This window comes from Hesperophylax consimilis, chromosome 8 (assembly GCF_061612785.1).
Source record: "Hesperophylax consimilis isolate HC1 chromosome 8, BYU_Hcon_1.0, whole genome shotgun sequence".
Taxonomy (NCBI): Eukaryota; Metazoa; Arthropoda; class Insecta; order Trichoptera; family Limnephilidae; genus Hesperophylax; species Hesperophylax consimilis.
In genome coordinates, this window is record NC_142843.1 from 5,802,600 (window position 1) to 5,822,037 (window position 19,438).

At 34.9% G+C, this 19,438-nt stretch overlaps 1 protein-coding gene across 1 annotated transcript in view; it reads right to left on the bottom strand.

Moving 5' to 3' along the window:
- The window catches only part of EcR (Ecdysone receptor), a 690,636-nt gene that overhangs the window by 623,670 nt on the left and 47,528 nt on the right, over positions 1-19,438 (bottom strand). Inside the window, exon 2 of the mRNA XM_089634810.1 lies at positions 4,194-4,224. The gene's annotated coding sequence lies outside the window, so the exon portion shown is untranslated. The remainder of the gene's footprint in view (positions 1-4,193; positions 4,225-19,438) is intronic.

Sequence of the window (19,438 nt, forward strand, 5' to 3'; positions counted from 1 at the left end):
ACTCCGAAACTAACTACGACTCTGAATATAGAAGCTGCCTTACTTTGCCGAATTTGGACTTCGCAAATTTGTTCATAACGTGGCGAGTAATTTGCGCTCCCATGTAAAAATGTCTATTCATTCAAAGCAGATTTTACTTTTAAGAAGTAAATGGTGATATTATAATGCGAGATGCCTATTTACTGTCAGATTGATTTATTGACGAATCACAGTCATCTTCACTCCCTTCGTTCTTCAACAGTTGATTTTACCCCTCGCCTTTATCTTCTCGTCTATTAATTCCTATGTCTGTGGATGGATGATACACTGAAACAATTCGTTTTGAATCTCAGAACAAATGATAATGATAAACTGTTACAATTCGTTTAGAATCTCAGAACAAATGATGGAAGATATACTGAAATAATTCGTTTTCAACAATTTTCAACTTTTTACCACTTATTTTATTTTTGTCCGTTACCGGTTTCTGCCTAATATGGCCATATTCAGACTGGTACAATTATTCCTTAAACTAAAGTATACATACAGCATTTGGGGGTGGGGATAGGGTTAACAGGAGTGGTAAAAAAATGTTTTTTTTAGATGGATCACATTAAATAAATTATTTTAATATTTTTTTAAAAATAAGACATTGATAAAAATGACAGTAAGTAAGTAAGGGTTTCGGTCGCACAACTGGTAAAAGCGCACTCTAGGGGAGAGAAAAGATTCGAATCTTGGTCACAACTAAATTTTTATTTATTTTCTCTGCCAATTTCGATAAAAATATACACTCCGCGTATCTGCCCTGTGCAGAGCAGTGGGAGGAGCACCTATTTACCCATACTACTATTAAATTGCACACCGTGTTTCACTGTGTGTGTATGCGTTTAAACAACCGGCGAGAGTTCGAGGTTACTCGCAGAAAGTCGTACGTATTTATCGATCGTCGCGTATTTTAATGAAACGAAATCCTAATAAAAACTCACGGTCAAGGTCGTGGGCCTGAAAATCTCGCAACGTTATATCGCTGGACGAGACATTAATTCGGCAATATGAGAGGAGTATTGACTGATAACAGACTATGCACTGTTTGCAAGTACGTTTACGTACATAATATTACGCATTGTATATTGTCCGCTAGATGTGTGTTCGTTTTAGGTTCATACAAGCGTTACGAATTTATAAATAAATTCAGGGTCAAATTGTATCTTCTTGAGTTGAAGTTTTAAAGGAGGTAATTTAAATTTTATTATGCATATTTTCATATTAATTGTCAAAATAATAACATTATTAAGATTACCTTACAAGGATAATATCATAATATATATTCGATTTTATTGATGAAAATCGAACAAATATAAATATTTGCTCGGAATATAATATTTAAAATTTGTGATTATATTCTCTTATTATGTGTTTAGTGGCAAACTAGTGTGCTAGAATATTTCGTAGATTAACATTATTTTATTTTGGAATCTTTATTAATCTCTAAACACAGCGGCCGGCAAATCGTTCCACAGCCGAGATATTGAACTCAAGAACGAGTCGTAGAAGCGACCCGTTCGTTTTATAGGTGCTCTCAGTAGCGTCCTGCTGAAAGACCATCATTCAAATATTTATACATGTAAATCGATTCTTAGGCCCCAGACAGGCCAATGAAATTGTCACTGATCTATAGAAAATATATTGAAAATTGAAAATTTTCCATCCAATTTACCAGAAGTTAGGTAAAATTGTCCTAACTTCGGGTACACGTACACGCCCACAACACACTACTAGCAGTGTATTTCTTCGGTGACTGAAGTAAAGAAGAATTTAAAAAAAAATTAATAAAAACAGCATGTTTTTCTACAAAACTACGAGCGGCCGATTCTTCCCGATAAAGCCTGCATCAGATGCCAAATACAACACATCTACATCCACGCAGGCGCATTTAGCATTCGACCCAGGCCTGTGTAGTTGTGTGGTGCCTACGTACTGACTTGTGTGTAGTAGTATCAACTATCAACTCAGGCATCAGGCTGGCTGCCGAAATAATATCGGCAGACGCGCACACACGCACACACCGTCACCCGTTCGCTTTATTATACATACTTTATACACGTACCACACGTATTTTATACATGAATCGTGCGTGGCGTGTATATGGGTGAGCGTGAACATGGACATCATGACGTGGAGGACGAAAAACACGCACGCACACAGTCAATGCAGGGAAAAGGCAACCTTTAAGATATACGTAGACTTTGTAGATGGAGTCTAAGATTACATTTTTAAAACACACACGGAGAAAAGTAGGAATTGCAAATCGCTGCAAATTGCAGGCCGTTTTCTGATAAACTTTTAGAAATTTCCTAATGTGCTCACTGCTCATGCACGTGCATTTTCATTTATATTTAATAATTAATATATTGTGATTTTCATTAACACGTGTTCAGACATCGTGATAATATATTCATATTTTAAGGCGAAGCTTAATGCTAAATCACTATTTTGATTAACCTTTGTAACGAATTGGTGTACATTGTGAATATCTAAAAATATGCATTAGATAAAGTGAAGGATTCCCTATCGTTTCGCTTGAGTAGAATACAAATAAAATAATAAATTACTAAATAAAAAATATAAATCTAAAGTATTTAAAAAAAAAAATTCAATAGAAATGAATGAACGCATAAAGTAAACAACTTTAAAAAAATACAGTACTACCTATAGCTAAGATTATCTGTGACAGTTTCACTTGATTAACTTTTTTGCTTTCTTATAAAATTATTTACAAAATAAATAAAAACCTGTTTTGTGCTTGAAATCGGACGTTTCTAGACTCCGTTTGTCAAGCGATTTCAATGCCTATTACCTACAATATAAGGTATACAAAGAATATACACATTTTTGGCATGTAGCTTCCTCTTAATAAAAAATTATCGCGAAAACTTTTAATTTATTCGTTAAGGCCTGCAAGTCCTTTTTAACCGAATTACGAATGATTAGAAGAGATTCTTAATAAATTAGCAATATTAATTTTTCTCCGTACACCATTACGTAGGCTCATTTGCTTTGAGCTAACTGAATCCTGTAGGGTTATGACAATGATAGCTAACTTCCGATAAAAGAATTTTTCGATAGAATAAATTCGAAATTTGAGACAGTAAAATTACAACGCGCTGGCATTCTGGACTAAAGCCAACAGGGTGGAGATAAGCCATGATGATAGCCAACCTCTGATAGGGGAAGGCACCAGAAGAGTGCAAAGCGTAGAAAGACGGCATTTTCAGGAATTAATAAAGTACTTAATTATGCCTGCTGAATAAATTTCAGTCATCAAACTAATACCTAATAGGAAAACAGATTTCGAATAGAATAAGGCATCCGGTCCGTAATGAAATAACAAACAATAATAACGTATTATTCCACCCAGATTAAAAAGAAATCGCGGGCACTCAAAGCAGAGCAGTAAACATATACATTTTACAACACGTAGTAAGTATATCTGTACTGTACCGTATATAGTGCATACGTAGATTGGGTTCGTATGTAAGTGTGCATGTATGTAGGTATGTTGATACCCGGTACAATGCGTTGGTATTATATTCAGTAGTCCAAGTTCAAGGGCATTGGGGACGGCAAAAAAAAACCGAATGCCACCACCTATATAGCTCCGTATCTAAGTATGATACGGCGGGAGGGAAGGCGATGTTAAATTGGCACAACATGAGTACACGTATAGTGTAGCGTGTACCAGTCTAGTACTTGGTGTGTTCTGTGGAGTGAGTAATGTATGCTTACATTGAGGGTTACGAAATTACCAAACAACAAAATGAAGGTATAAATAGGTTCCGTTATAGACTTTATCGAACCGGAGTTACTAACATAGTCACAATCGAAATTAGTTTTTAAATAACTTCACTGTTCAAGACTAGTTCTGTTCTGTGATATAACTTACAATGTAGGCGACACATTACGCTATACGCATCATGTCCTATTTCATCGTATCGCTCGCCATACACTAACAATGTGAATGCATGGCGAGCGATATGATGAAATAGGCCAAGCCACCAAAATATAGCTCGCTAATAGCGTGGTCTGTTACAGGCTTAATGTAGGATTTTCCTCTTTGTCGAGTCTCGCAGAGGTTTTTCGATTATTTGAGGTTATTTGTTCGATATAAGCAAAGCGTGAAAATGGTAATAAATAGGTGTTCAAGTACATACGTTTCATTTACGCGTCATCCACAGCGTTCGCCTGAAAAAAAAACATTTATATTAATCAGTGTATTTATTCCACGACCTTCACTATTCCACGAGCATCATAAATAATAAAAAAAAATCAATCCCTAAAAAACAAGTTTTTTTAGCAATTATTTTATAAGCAATAATTATTAGCCTGAAACACTCATCCACATTGAAAAATCTCCTGATAAAAGATACATGACGCCAACGGGACTTGAACCCGTGTCCTTTCGATTTCCGGTCGACAGCTCTGACCACTGAGCTATGGCGGCTTATCTCTTATCCGCGAATAATTCAATATATACTAGTGTTTTATTCAACAATTACTGCTTGTTACATTTTTTTCACCTGAAACAACCAACTATTTTATATGAGAAAGGCATTGTAAGTGCTAACTCTCTCACTAGATGGCGTCGAGACAAATTGTCTACATTTTTCAATGTAGGAGTGTTTCAGGCTAATAATTATTGCTTATAAAATAATTGTTACCCTTTGTTCTATGCATAAAAAATCTTGTCTTAAAACATTAGTTTACCAAAAAAAATAATAAGTTCTTTTAGTATAATAATACCAGTACATATATTCGTATTAATAGATGAATTCTTTTTTTTTAAATCTTGGTTTGACTGAGAATTGCACCTTCCTTCCCAGGGACTTGTGTTTTTTACAACATTAATGAATTAATGGTAATTGATCAACGAATTAATAAAATAAAATTTCCGAGATTTTTACCCGCGATTGTTAGTCGAGAGTCGAGAGCCTTACCCTCGACCACGAAGGCCGTCAATTTCCACGAACATTCCGACAACGATAGAGCTAAAATATAGATGGAATGTGATAAAGCAATATTCAGCTCTTCGTGGCTATGGTTAATTACCCGACTGATTACTGTTTACTGCCGTAGCTCAGAGAGGAAGAGGCCCTCAATGCCGTATGATCAACATCATTAAAAATCTTAATTATTCACTATTACATAATTGATTACCAATTCCAAACGGGGTAAGCCAATCATTTTCATTGAAATAAGTAATATAAACAGCATTTATAAATTTAAGAAAAATCTAACGTTTGAATCTAAAATTTGAAAAGGGAAACTAATAAATTATGAAAATTCATGTAAAGTAACATTTTCATTTCAAATATTGATATTTTATTTATTAATTTAAACGCCCTTATAGACTTCCATATTTTACAAAATTTACTGCATAATACAGTACCAACAGAAAGATTCAATTTTTTATTAATTCATTTTATTTTAGTAATTTGTACATTTAAGGTTACAAATTACTAATTAATTGTTACATGCATATAAACTATATTTTTTCTTGCTTGATGTGGCTCCTACACAACATCTTGAACCTTCCAATTGGTGCAGAATTTAAGTTTTCCTGCAGCGCATTATAGTATTTCGTCCCCTTATATAGTATACTATTCTGAGTATTCGCCTTGTCCTTTTTTGGTAGCCTGTTTCATTGCACATCCTTGTTTTATCTTTGTGTATGTCCTTGTTGTATACATGTTATATGAAAAATATTTGGCTAGCAGGTTTACTATTTTATGTACAAATATCATCGTGTTCATTTTTTTTTGTAAAAAATAACATCCAAATAAATTACTAAAAAAAAAGAATTAATACATGGTACATATAATTTTCTATTTAAATGTATATAATATAAGAAAAGGGAAAAAATAAATAAACCAGTTTAAGTATATCACGTATCTTTGCTATATATGTCGAACAACGCACACTATGAAAAATAATACTAAAACCGATATAAATGTACTATGGATGTGTGTGTGTGTGTGCCCGAATTAAGGTCAATTTTATCTTACTTGGGGTGAAATTGTTAGAGTACATAAAACGTATATCAAACTATCGAAAATCATTGAATATGAGTATTGCTATTTTATAAAGAATCTCTCCAAATAATTTATAACCCGGTTAAAAACGGAATTTGCAGACCCTTAACGAATGAATTAATAGGTTTCCCGTTAAACTTTTAGTAAAAGAGGAATGTATTATGAATTATGACCATGTCGTAAAACGTGTTCATAAAAATCATAATATTTTCGCATTTCGTCATTATACATTATCAAGGCAAAAGCAAGTGCATGACCACGTGTTCCGATTTATTAGGAATTAACTAAAATTTTAGTATCAGGAAACGGCCTGTAATCCAGTTATTAACAGGATTACGAATAATTTGAAGAGATTTTTAATGAATCAGCAATACTAATTTTTCTCCGAGTGTCTTGTCCGCGAATCGAAAGATCTTATGTAGGGGAAGGGAGGGTAAGATGGAAGGAGCGGGCAAGATGGAAACTATCTACCTATCGCAAACCGCTCGACAAAGTGCCCGTGTCTCTACGCACACAGATATAAGCGCCCATGTTGTATTTATGTCCGGTGACTCGGTTCGGCTCGCGCCACCAAGCGACTTACAACCGTGTTTAGTATTTTCGCGACGAATTATTACAAAATCAATGGATTTAAAAGTGTGATTACTCATACAAAGTAAGTAATACTACCATTTTGTTTTTATAAACACTAACTATAAGGGATATATTGTATGAATTGATATTTAAAGAGGAAAAAAATTAAAGGATTTTCTAAGATATTGATATTATTATTGGCAGTTAGCTTATGGGCAAGATGGAAAATTGCATTTTAGGGCAAGATGGAATAGTTTCCATTTTGCCCGCGTGCAATTATTTTGATTTCTGTTTTAATTTTTTTCAACTAATTGAGAATGATTCTCTTTATAGATGGTGTTCAAGTATATTAGAAAGAGCAACATAGGATCTTGGATCTTGACTTGGCAGATAGCGATGGACGAAGCTGTAACTACTATAATACGCGCAGCTTCATAGAAATATGGAATTGCGATCGGAACTTACACCGCTATATCAAAAAAGGTATCGCGTCCAAAAACCTAGGTAGATTTCAAACTGTTTTTTCGAAAGAACTTGGGAGAAAAATTTGTGACCTTGCTATTGAACGGGACACCCTTTTTTACGGCTTAACAAAAAAAAGTCTACAGCAATTTGCTTATGAGGTGGCGGTACAAAACAAATACGGCATCCATTTACATGTGAGAAGGCTGGGGGATCATGGCTTAACGGATTTATGAAAAGGGATCTCCAACTAACTTACAGGACACCGGGACCCACAGCTTTAGCTCGTTTTTCTGCTTTTAAGGTGGATCGGTTCTATGATAACCTATGAATGGTTATTACTCAAAATACCTTTATGTCACGACCCGACGACATCTATAATATGGATGAGACTGGTGTTAAGACTAGTGCCTCTAAACCTCCTCGAGTAATTTCTACAAAAGGCAAAACACAAGTAGGCGTTGTAGCAACAGCAGAAAAAAGGCTACTTACCACAATGATTTGTGCTTGCAGTGCAACTGGTTGCTTCATTCCACCTTTCTTTATATTTGGACACAAGAAGAGAATGAATGAACGTCTTTTGGATGGAGCTCTCAATGGCTCTCAAGCTTGGTGTTCTGATTCAGGCTGGATAACTAATGACACCTTTAACAACTGGCTTCAAATATTTATTGAGAAAACAAGACCAACAGCAGATAGACCTGTTTAATTAATTTCAGATAATCATGTTACTCATCAAAACCTAGAAACTTTAAATTTTTCTCGAGAAAAACATATAATCATGGTCAGTATTCCCCCCCACACAAGCCACAAGCTGCAACCATTAGACGTCTCGGTTTACCGTTCATTCAAAGTGGCTTTTGAGCAAGCCCTGACACTTTTCAAAATAATCATCCTCGAAGAAGAGTAAATCTGTTTGATATAGCTAGGCTAGTAAGCATCGCCTATGAAAAAAGTGCTACTGTGCAAAATGCCACTAGTGGGTTCAGAAAGGCTGGCATCTTCCCATATAATAGATATTTGTTTACAGATTTAGACTTTCCACCAGCCACTGTTTATGAAAACGCTCCAGTAATTGAAGGCGAACAAAATTCCATTGTGACTGATGAGGGAAACAAAAATACCGACACAAATGATTCAGCAATTGAAAGCCAATCTCACGTCAACGTCAATATTGCAGACAATATTACCAATGAAACATCTACTTTCCATGATGGTTATGAAAAAATACAGGATGAAGAATTGCAACTTAATTTTGATAATACACAGAATACGATGTCAGAAGAAACAAGTTCAGGTGTTATTGATAAGAGTTTGGAACAACCATCCACCTCGTAGGTACTTAGTTTCTCCAATTAAAATACTTCCATCACCAAAAGTTACTCCTACAATAAAGAAACGAAAATTGAGATGTCAAAAATCAGCAATCCTAACTAGTTCTCCATTCAAAGAAACTATTGAAAAAAATACAGAGCTGAAAGCGAAACCAAAATTAGTCCTTAATCCGGTCATCAATGGCAAGAAAAACAAAAGAAAGGGCAAAGGAAATGGGAAAAGGACAGGAAAAGATGAGAACATACTACAACATCCGGAGCAGTCAACACAAGACGATGTGTTGTGTGTATTATGTGGAGAAGCATATGTGGAACCGCCCACAGAGGACTGGGTACAGTGTCCAGAGTGTTGTGGTTGGGCACATGAACTATGTTCAGACATAGAAAACGATTCTCTTTTATGTGTCAATTGTAAAATGCAAGGATATCCTATTCATTCCATCTTGCCCTTATAAGCTTTCCATTTTGCCCTCAGGGTTAGGGCAAGATGGAATTATTCCTGTTTTTCTTTTATGAGTCTTAACAGATTTTATACTCAATTTTAATTATTTTTAATAACACAATTTTATAAGCATGTAAGATCTCTCTGAAGACTTATTAAAATAAAGGATTAATATTATGTTGTTCTAATTTTTTTTAGATCTTAAAGTTAAGCCTTCCATCCTGCCCTCCCTTCCCCTAAATCGATAGAGATAACTCTTCTATTTGTAATAACATCCATAAATAATACTAGTCCATAAATAGTCAGCAGCCAGGCAATATTTTTAAACCCATAAGAGGTAAACATTATGAGGCGCAAAAAACGCCGTTCTATTTGTATAAAGAACAATAAATTAAAATTCCGTTAGGCAGCCGGCAGACGAGAGACTTTAGTTGCGGCGGCAGTTGGAAACTATTTCAAAATTCATACAAATTCAATTTAAAGTCTCCCTAGTGTCGTGTCGCTCATGTCGTCATGTTGCAACGCAACTGTCGCCGCAATTAAAGTCTCTCGTCTGCGGGCTGCCTATGTTTAAACGATTCGTCACTTCATGGAAAATAAAAGGCCTTACACACCACCTGCAATCGGAGGCAATATCGGGGCAGTGGTATAGAGCACCCTTGATCACTTTCTTGATCACCGCGTGAGTAGACAAATCGGCCCTAACGAGATCCGCGACCCCACGATATCAGGTCGGCTAGCATTGAGTCACCCAGTGTATAATGAAATCGTGTTGATTTTGGCGTCAGTTTGCTTGCGAGCGATTCATCAACCAGTTCTTCACCCAAATCTTATTTTTTTTTACATAATTGCGCCTAAGGGTACTTATACATTTGCGAACCGAAACGCGAACCGTACCACTGCAAGCGGCGTTTCGCGGTTGCTTCGTTTCTTTCCCATAAGTGGAGGTTCAGTTCGACAGTTCGGCTCGCGAATGTACAGATAGCATAATAAAGCGCCAGAGCCATTCATAGTTTCCGATGTTTGGAAAGTGTTGGTGCCATTGCTTCACGACCAGTTTCACACTGAGACAGGGGGGGATGTATACAGAAGACGCCAATTTTACTCCACCTCCACCATTCTTCCAAAATCGCCGCCAATTGCAGAGACGCGTGTAAGGCATTTAAGAATAAAATAGTCGCAACAAAAAAACTCTCGCTTTCAAAAATGCACAGTTAAAGTTAACTTTTTGAATTAATTAATATATAATCTAGAAAAGCGAGGTAGGGGGATATCGGGGTCCGGTATAATTATAAAGGATACGGACGGAATAAATTCATAGAAAGGTTGGTTGGATTAAAGAAGGGGGTCACACAGACACGTCGGCCAGACGGCGTCGGTGCGGCGCAAACACCGATGCACTCACATGAGTAACAACACGCTCTATTATACTGAATACAAATGTAATGTCCGAAGTAAATTTAAAGTGTTAAGCTTTTTTTTACTATAACACAACTATTTTTTATTAGGTACATATTAAAAAAAAACAACATTTATTTGACTGAGGATTTAACCTTCCTCCCCAGGGACTCGACTTTTAAAATGTTACCCAATTTCAGAGAAATGCGTGTGTGTGCGTGAGTGCCATCAGTTGATAGAATGCATTATCATCGGCATCGAGTCGATCTGTCGAGATTCAGCTCGATCGGATGTTGGGAAGTGGGTTAATTTCCATTTCCACGGTTCCATTTCATTAATTCCTTCAATCAAAACTTTATTTTAAAAACACATCTGGTTGTGTTGTTTAATATGCTAAATGGATGAAAAAAATCATAGCTTTTCTTTGGTTTAATTTTTTAAAAGAAAGTCATACATTACCGGGTTACGAGTAACCTGACAATATTTGAATCTCCTACTACCACCACAGTAAGCGGAAAATGTTACTTGTATTATGATGGAGAACTTAGCCTTAACTTAGGAATTGAACACACTACGCCTGGGTGGGACCCAAACGCGATGTTAACTCAGCCACCGATCGGTCAAAGAGTTTTATTAAATGTCGCGAGTATTATTGTTTATTTAAGAGTCGCAAGTCCATTCGTTATAATAGTTTTTTTGTGTAATATCAGCGCGATCATTCGTGTTTACGTATCTCCCTTTTAAACCATCTTCATTAACCTTCTTCTTATTTTTGGACACTTATAATGGAACCTTAAAAGGTGCTTCAAAAACCGAATCAATGTATGTACTGTTGCTCCAAGGCACGCAGAATGGTTCGTATCAGATACAAGGTAACCTTACCATTGTAACAATTAATACGCGAACCAACCTAGAACTAAATTCCTTTATGAATCTATTGCATAAACTGTGCAATAAGTACGGCCTTCTTCAACAGGGATACTACGTAGTGTCCAATAGCAATGTTGTGCACTCACGTCGCTAAAAACTTATCGCACATATCCCGTAGTCACTACTAAAACCCAAAATACCTAACTGAGTTGGTTACCAAATCATTTGGTCTTTTAAGGTCAGGGGTAGATCAGTAGATGATTGTACCTACATTGAACAAATTTCCGATCTCAATCAAAGCAGTTCAGATGAAATGAGAAAATAAAAAAAATACCGGGCGTCCAATCTTCTCACGGGACCAAATATTATCAACTCAACTCCCCTCGAATGCTGCTTGAAGGACACATTTCAAAAAGAATTGAAATTCTACAACCGAGTATTGTGAAGATATATTTACTATTCATTCTGAAAAAGGCCTTGAAAGAGGGTATCCACTTGGTAGCCAGAAATAAATATTTAATTAGAATAAAGATTCAATTTTAATTGGAATAATTTTTCTGTTAACTTTTGAGAGTTATACTGTAAAACAGAGAGTCTGGGTTCGTTTCCCGGATGAGACCGTTACTATTAATTTTTTTCTGTGTCTTGTTCTGTTTCATGCTTCGTTGAGTTTTTCACGTATTATCTTATTCTTTAAGAATAAAGATTGCTTGGATGGGAGTTTGGCTTGGAAACCAACAAGAAAACTAAACAAAAAAATACTTTTAACGTGTTCATCAGTATACTTTTGTATGGGAAATCGGAACGTATTTTCATTGGCGTTTATCACTCGACTTTGGGAGAAAAGATAAGTTAGAATACCTAATTATCAATATTTGCGATAAATATGACATAAAAACTTGAAATTTCCTTTTTAACTTCTTAATCTAATTTTAAAACAAACATATCTTTACATTAACAAATAGTAATACTTAGGACGGGTTGTTTCGGAGAACTTGACCAATTCTTCAAATTTCAAAGTTAATTTTCAAGTTCTGTGAAAGATATTTTTACGTTCTGTTTTTATTTCAGTTCTGTCAAGCAACTAGCCTATAATGATATAATAACAGAATTTGAATAGGACTTTCACAGAACCCGTAAATGAACGTTGAAATTTGATGAATTGTTCAAATTCTCCGAAACAACCCGTCCTTAATATTACGAAATTTAATAATAATAAAATCAAATGTGTAGGGATTAGAAAAATACGCGAATAAGGGGTTATTGCAGTGAACGGAATATTATTTTTTTAAACAAAAATATATTATCTGCAAATTTATTAAGTGGCACATGTTAATAAAAAAAATAAACACGTAAAAAGTTTTTTTTTTTACAAAATCGATTTTCGACTTCGTTGCGCCATCTGAAGTATGGCTGCAAAATGAAATCTCTAGATTTTAGGCAAGGACTCTAAAATATATTATCTAAAGTCATGTAAATTATGTCATGTTCATTGTAATAGGATTATGTAAATCTGTAATACACATTAAAATAATATATCTTGGACCACTCAGCTAGTAGACAATTTCAAAGTTTTTTTTTAGTTTGACCGAGGATGGAATCTTCCTCCCAGGAACTAGCTCTTAAACTGGTGTGAACTTTTAAAATGTCTCTTAAATAATGGTTTGATTGAGGATTCAACCTTCCTCCCCGGGTACTGGAGTCAAATCCCGATTGGGTAGGATAGACATTTATTTCGTATATTGACTGCTGTAATATCATTCAATTCAAGAGTAATGCGTATGTATCCCCGTGTGTATGCGTGATTGCCAATAGAATGCACTGTCATCGACAACGAGTCTATTTGCTGAGTTTCAGCTCCATCGGATGACGGGAAATGGGTTAATTTCCACTTCTAAGATTTGCATTCTTTCATTGCCGAACACAAAAGTGAAATTCAAATTGATGTATTTTAAAATAATAATCATTTGGTTGTAACCACTTTTATTGATTAGGTACAACAGACACCTCAATAGGATTTACTAATAACAGAAGTATTCTAGTCTAGTCTAAGAAAAATCTAGTCTTAAACAACCACCAACTTTATTTTATATGAGAAGGCATTGTAAGTGCTAACTCCTCACTAGATGGTGTCGAAACAAATTGTCTACATTTTTTGGTGAAAATACTAGAACTTGTCAAATATTAATTATTATTTTTTTGGTAAACTAATGTTTAAGACAAGTTTTTTTATGCATAGCACAAAGGGTAACAATTATTTTTATAAGCAATAATTATTAGCCTGAAACACTCATCCACATTGAAGAATCTCCTGATAAAAGATTTGGCGTCATGTATCTTTTATCAGGAGATTTTTCAATGTGGATGAGTGTTTCAGGCTAATAATTATTGCTTATAAAAATAATTGTTACCCTTTGTGCTATGCATAAAAAATCTTGTCTTAAACATTAGTTTACCAAAAAAATAATAAAAACATATAATTTTATGATTAATATGGTTTCAATATATCGGTAACCGGATAAAAAGAACACGATATAAATAGGTTAGGTTTTGTTCTTTTCTTCGGTGTCTGCAATGTTCCGTTTTGTTGTGGAACCAATATTTGATATCATCATGGTATCCAATATGTTTGAAAAAACATTTGTCCCAAAAGCGTAAAAATGTTTGGGTTAATTCGTATTACTGTATGAAGTTTTGAACAGCTAAATTTTAAAATGAAAAAACGGATGATGTAACCGATTTGCGAATGGCAACCCCGCGCTCAAGGCTGGCCAAAATGCACAAAAATCGCATTAGGGTTGACATAAAAACTCCATTCTCCCCGAGCATTGCATTTCTCAAGGCTAACCGGTCGTGGGAACTCTACGACACGTGTAACCTTGGCAGAACTGAATGCATATGATATACCTACGATTTCAATATTACATTACACTAGATTGTGTTTCAGAGAAAAATAACGAGATTTTTTTAATGGCAGAAACTTGATTTAAAATGATATACGAGCACTGCAGAGATAAACTGATGATGGGAACGTGTAACTATGCTCGAAGTAAACTCATCTTTTCTACTTCCGATGAAATTATTGATTAAAAATGTTCAATGTTTTTTCTTGAACAGATAATCAATTTCATTGACCTGTCTGTTCTGGGGGCCTGGGAGTCGAAAGGTATCATGTAAATTAGGGACATAGTTTCAACATCGAGGGATTTTTTGGTCAGTATCTAAATCATGATCTAAATTTTGCAGACCTACTAGAGTGGTAGATGTGAATCTAGTGAGATCGGTATTTAGACTGCGTTTGTGTTATATTGGAAAACGTCAACAACAAGTTGAACTTTCCAAGATGCTACCTACCTAGAATTCTGTTATACTAAAAAAAATCTGTTTGTGGAGTAGTTCTTCTAAACTACGCAAAGGATTTTGGTAGGGTTTTCACTGTGTTTTAGAGAATTTCTTCCGGGAGGTTTATATGTATAATATAATACATGTATAATATTTATAGAAAATAGAGAAAAGTCGATCGACGCCGGGTACATGTCAGCCAGTAGTAAAACTTAATTTCAATTTTTTTTTTTAATTATTTTTATAACTCTAGGATTATCAGTTACCCACTGACAAACAATCTACATATTGAAAAGATGCAATAATAAGTGACATACAACCGTTTCAATACGTCCAAAAAGAAAACTAAATAATGCCGAGAATTAAAAATAAATAAATAATACCTTGGGTCGTTGCCAAAAGAGGCCGTTTCCAATTTCTACGTCTGAGCTGGAAGCATTTGACTCTGGTTTCGTATTATTTCCTTTTATTACAGTTCGCTTCTGTTTATTTTGTAAAAATGTATAGGTATAAATATATTGCGAATATCAAATAGAGTTGAATTAAATAAAACGCCAATAATTGCCTTTCTCTACAAGGATGATTTTTAAGTGTAAATATTTTGGAAGTTTTATTTTACTTTCTTTTGAAAGTTTTATTACCTTGAATTTTTTAAATAAGATTTCTTGCTTCAAAGAGATGAAGGGTAGTTGTTAAAATATAACTTATCTTTGATATCAATAAATTCTTCGGTAGCATTATCATATATTTAATAAGGGTTTTCCATTACTCTCTGATCGTGTTTTTTTTTCAAATGTTCCTGAGAACTTATACTTCAATACTTTACAATACTTGCGTGTGAGTATTTATTTCAATTATTATCCACGAGGGAAGCAGATCCTGTCACACTGAGCGACAATTGACGTGGCTTGTTCGAATGCCAGATATAAAAAAAATTACATTAGCTCCACACAGACGTCCTTAGGATTTTTTTCCTCAGGGCTTATGTCATCTTTGGGGGTGCTGTATGTAGGAGTTTTTTAGGAAAAGGCAGGAGAGAAAGGGGTAGGTAGGAATCTAGGGGTCAATGTGTCCAGGAGTGACGTACATATGAATCCATCCCTCCCACTGTGGTGCAAAGCGATGGGTCAAGAGAGAGTCAGGCTATAGAGTTAATAAAGTCTCTTCCGATCCGACCCGCCACGCAGTAGGTGGGCTGGCAGATCCACCGCCTAGACAAACCTCACTTCATGAACCAGGGCACCCTTGCTAAGTCACCAAACGTAGCGAACCACTTGGGGTGACCTGTGACTTGGGATGTTAGTTATCCAATAAGTGGGTCCCGGGACGGCGATACCTGTTATAATTATGGGTACATCATAGGTGTATGAATACGTGTTTATTTAATGAACGTATCCATTAATTGCTTTCAATTCAACAGACATTTTAAAGGAGCATTGAAAATAAATATTAAAGTAGGTTTACAGTTATTACAGAATTTCGTGCGTTGTGCGTTTTTACTGGAATATATAAAATATTGAAGTAGGTAAAAAGTAAAGATATGTTGATCAATAGATAATCTCAGTATAAAAAATTATAAAAAATATATATGTACATTATTGTCAAAACACTGATACATAATTTTTTAAAGTCCATACAATACAAAAGCACATATTTATCACCTCTGAACACAATTGTCAATTCTGTATTAATCTGTACTTTATTTATCTACGCTATCGATTATTTTCTAATCATCCAACTATATTATAAACTACCCTTCCCATTTTTTCTACCTTACAATTCCTGTGGTGATTTGTCTTTTTATTACTACTATCTGGCTGTTATTTACTTTACCGGTTTTCTTTTAAATTAAGTGCTAAATTATAATATGAACTAAACTTGTCAATTTGATTGGCCTAAAACAGGAACCATATTCCTAGTTGGCTAGTTTTCCGCATGTTTTATTGTGTGATTTTTATGTGAAATAAATTTTTTATTATTATTATTAGGTATACAGTTATTACAGTATTTTGTACGTGAGTATTTACTGGAATAAATAAAATATTGAAGTAGGTATACAGTTATTACAGTATTTCGTACGTGAGTATTTAATGGAATAAATAAAATATTGAAGTAGGTATACGGTTATTACAGTATTTCTTACGTGAGTTTTTACTGGAATAAATAAAATATTGAAGTAGGTATACAGTTATTACAGTATTTCGTACGTGAGTTTTTACTGGAATAAATAAAATATTTATTTTTTTATTTTTTATAGTGAATACCTCACAAGAGTCCCAACTGCTCCCGTCTGGAGCCAGTGAGACTATGGCATCCCCAATTGGGGAATGTTGTGAGGCTGAAGGTAAGTGGGGAAGGGAAAGAGGAAGGTGGGGAAGTACCTGGCTATTCAGATCTAGTCACTAAACACGGCTAAAGCCATTTGGAGCAACGTTTCAATTCTGAATGGTGGTCTTACACCAGGGCGATACTGGTAGTATCTTCCACTCTGGAACGTGCCGCAAATATACTATATATTATTTTAATTAATTAATTGTGAAATAACACAAATCAATCAAATAAAATTTATTTGCGCACGCCGGGTTCGAACCCGCGACCTTCGGAATGGTAGTCCAATGCGTTACCGCTGGACTATGCCGGCCGTCAAAAGATGTAGAAAGATGTTGATGTAGGTATACAGTTATTACAGTATTTCGTACGTGAGTTTTTACTGAAATAAATAAAATTACGTGCTCTTTGGACTCTCGGAGAATTTTAGTACAAACATAATAAGTTTGACATATTTTCATTGGAAACGTGCCGACGAAAATGAAAATATAGTTGTCGAATGTTTGCGAGGCTAAACGGCCTTTATCTACGTTGTTCCGCAAACTAGTTTGATGATAAATCACTATTCGTTTATACCGTATCGGTAGTTTCAAAACTCTTGCCCTTTTCTTGACCTTTTAAACAACGGATACCTTCGGGACAGTTCGGCTGTTCAGCGGGCCTTGGGATTGGATGTGCTCGTTACTTGTGTATTGTTTACTTATAAAAGACTATATTGTTCTGATATATTAGTAACTTTTCTTGTAATAATGATCACTTATTTATGAGTGATTGGTACTTACTTCATGCGAAATCTTTAAGGATTTAATAGAGGAGACACAGTGAAGCAAAAAGTTATACGGGTCATTCCACCGAGCAGGCCAAAAGATTTTCAAACGAAACATTAAACTTTTTTGGTTCTTTAGTAATTCCACATCTAAAAGCCACTTACGCTAATAATATAGTAAATATTTAACATGAAAATCGCGCGGACATTTTTTGACCCGCTCGGGGGAATGACCCAAATAACAAAAACAACAAAAATAATAAAATAAAATACTTTTTGTTTTAAAACCACGAGTTTTTAATAATTTTTATAATGACCGGTTTCGCTTTACTCAAGCATCTTCAGGGTACAAATTATTAGTAGTAATAATTTGCCTAGTAATAATTTAGCCTAGTAATATTTTACCTAAAATATTTTATTTTATTAAATATGTCAAACCACAAAGTGATTGCTTTCTACAATAATATAACAAAAATTGTTTAATTTTCACCGAAATAAGCTCGAATTAGGAGTATTTATATTACAGAACAATTTTCTATTTACTATGGCGTGGCGGGCGCCGGGCCGGAGTCATGGATATGATTTTTATAAAAATCTACAGTTTTATTCGGATTGATGAAATTTCGCACACTTGACCTTCAAAATAAAAAAAAGGGTTAACGTCTACATGATGACGTTTTGATTAGAAAAAACTCTTCGTAAGGCCCGGACAACGCCAGGGACTTCAGCAAGTACATAATATTCTTCGATACGGTCGAGATCAGTGGCGTGCAGTCCAAAAAGGCTAAAAAGCTGTACATATTGTAGGAAAAACGAACCATTAAATGATAATTTATTAAGAAAACGTATTTTTTTTAATTAATTTCTGAAAAAATTTAATGTCACAATAGTTCTAGCCACTGTGCTTCTGACACACTGAATAGATCATAATACACACCAGAAAAACCTTCTAATTATTTTTGAATGGAAGTGGAATATACTCTCAGTATCACCTTGGTGTAACACCACCATTCAGAATTGAAAAATTGCTTGAAATGGTTTTAGCCGTGTTTGGTAACCAGATACTCCCCCACGTTCCCAATCTACTTCCCCTTTTAATTACCTTCAGCATCACAACATATCCCAGTTGTGGAAGCCATAGTCTCACTGGCTCCAGACGGTTGGGAGCTGTTGAGAATCTTGTGCGGTATTCATATAAAAAAAAGAATAGAAATCAATTTCACCACTAACTTGAAACCTTTTGGCTGTAGCCCATGTAGCAAGCGTTCTGTCTCTCTTACTCTTACGCCTGACATCGATTATGGTCATAACATTTGAATTCCGTAATGGATGCAACACAGTTCTGAATTTAAATTTAAGGTTCGGTTGGCCAGACTATTGTTTTTGTATGTTCTGGCATTTTGAATTGACCATTTTTACACCAGGCCATCGTCCATTAATAATGAACATTTCGTTATCTACAATGTTCAGAACATGCTGTTTTTAGGAGATGATATCATAATAACTGTTATTAAATTGACACTAATATCATATACACATGTGAACTATTTTGCTCATACCGTCCATTACATCCTCCAATAAATCACATCACAATCACAAAATATAATGTAGGTATATAGCGGACAGTCAAACAAACAATCGAAAACACTGGTTTTTCCTGATTATGAGAATAATTTCATGACAGCTTATTTTCTTTATGAAGACAGTGTGATTTATTTTGAAGGGCAATTGCAATGCCCTATGCCCCATCGACATCTGGCGTGAATCATTATCACAGTGTTGTAGAGTAGCAATGATTCATGACTCATTTTATTAAAAGCGGGAGCTACGGTACCAGCTTAATATTTTCGTA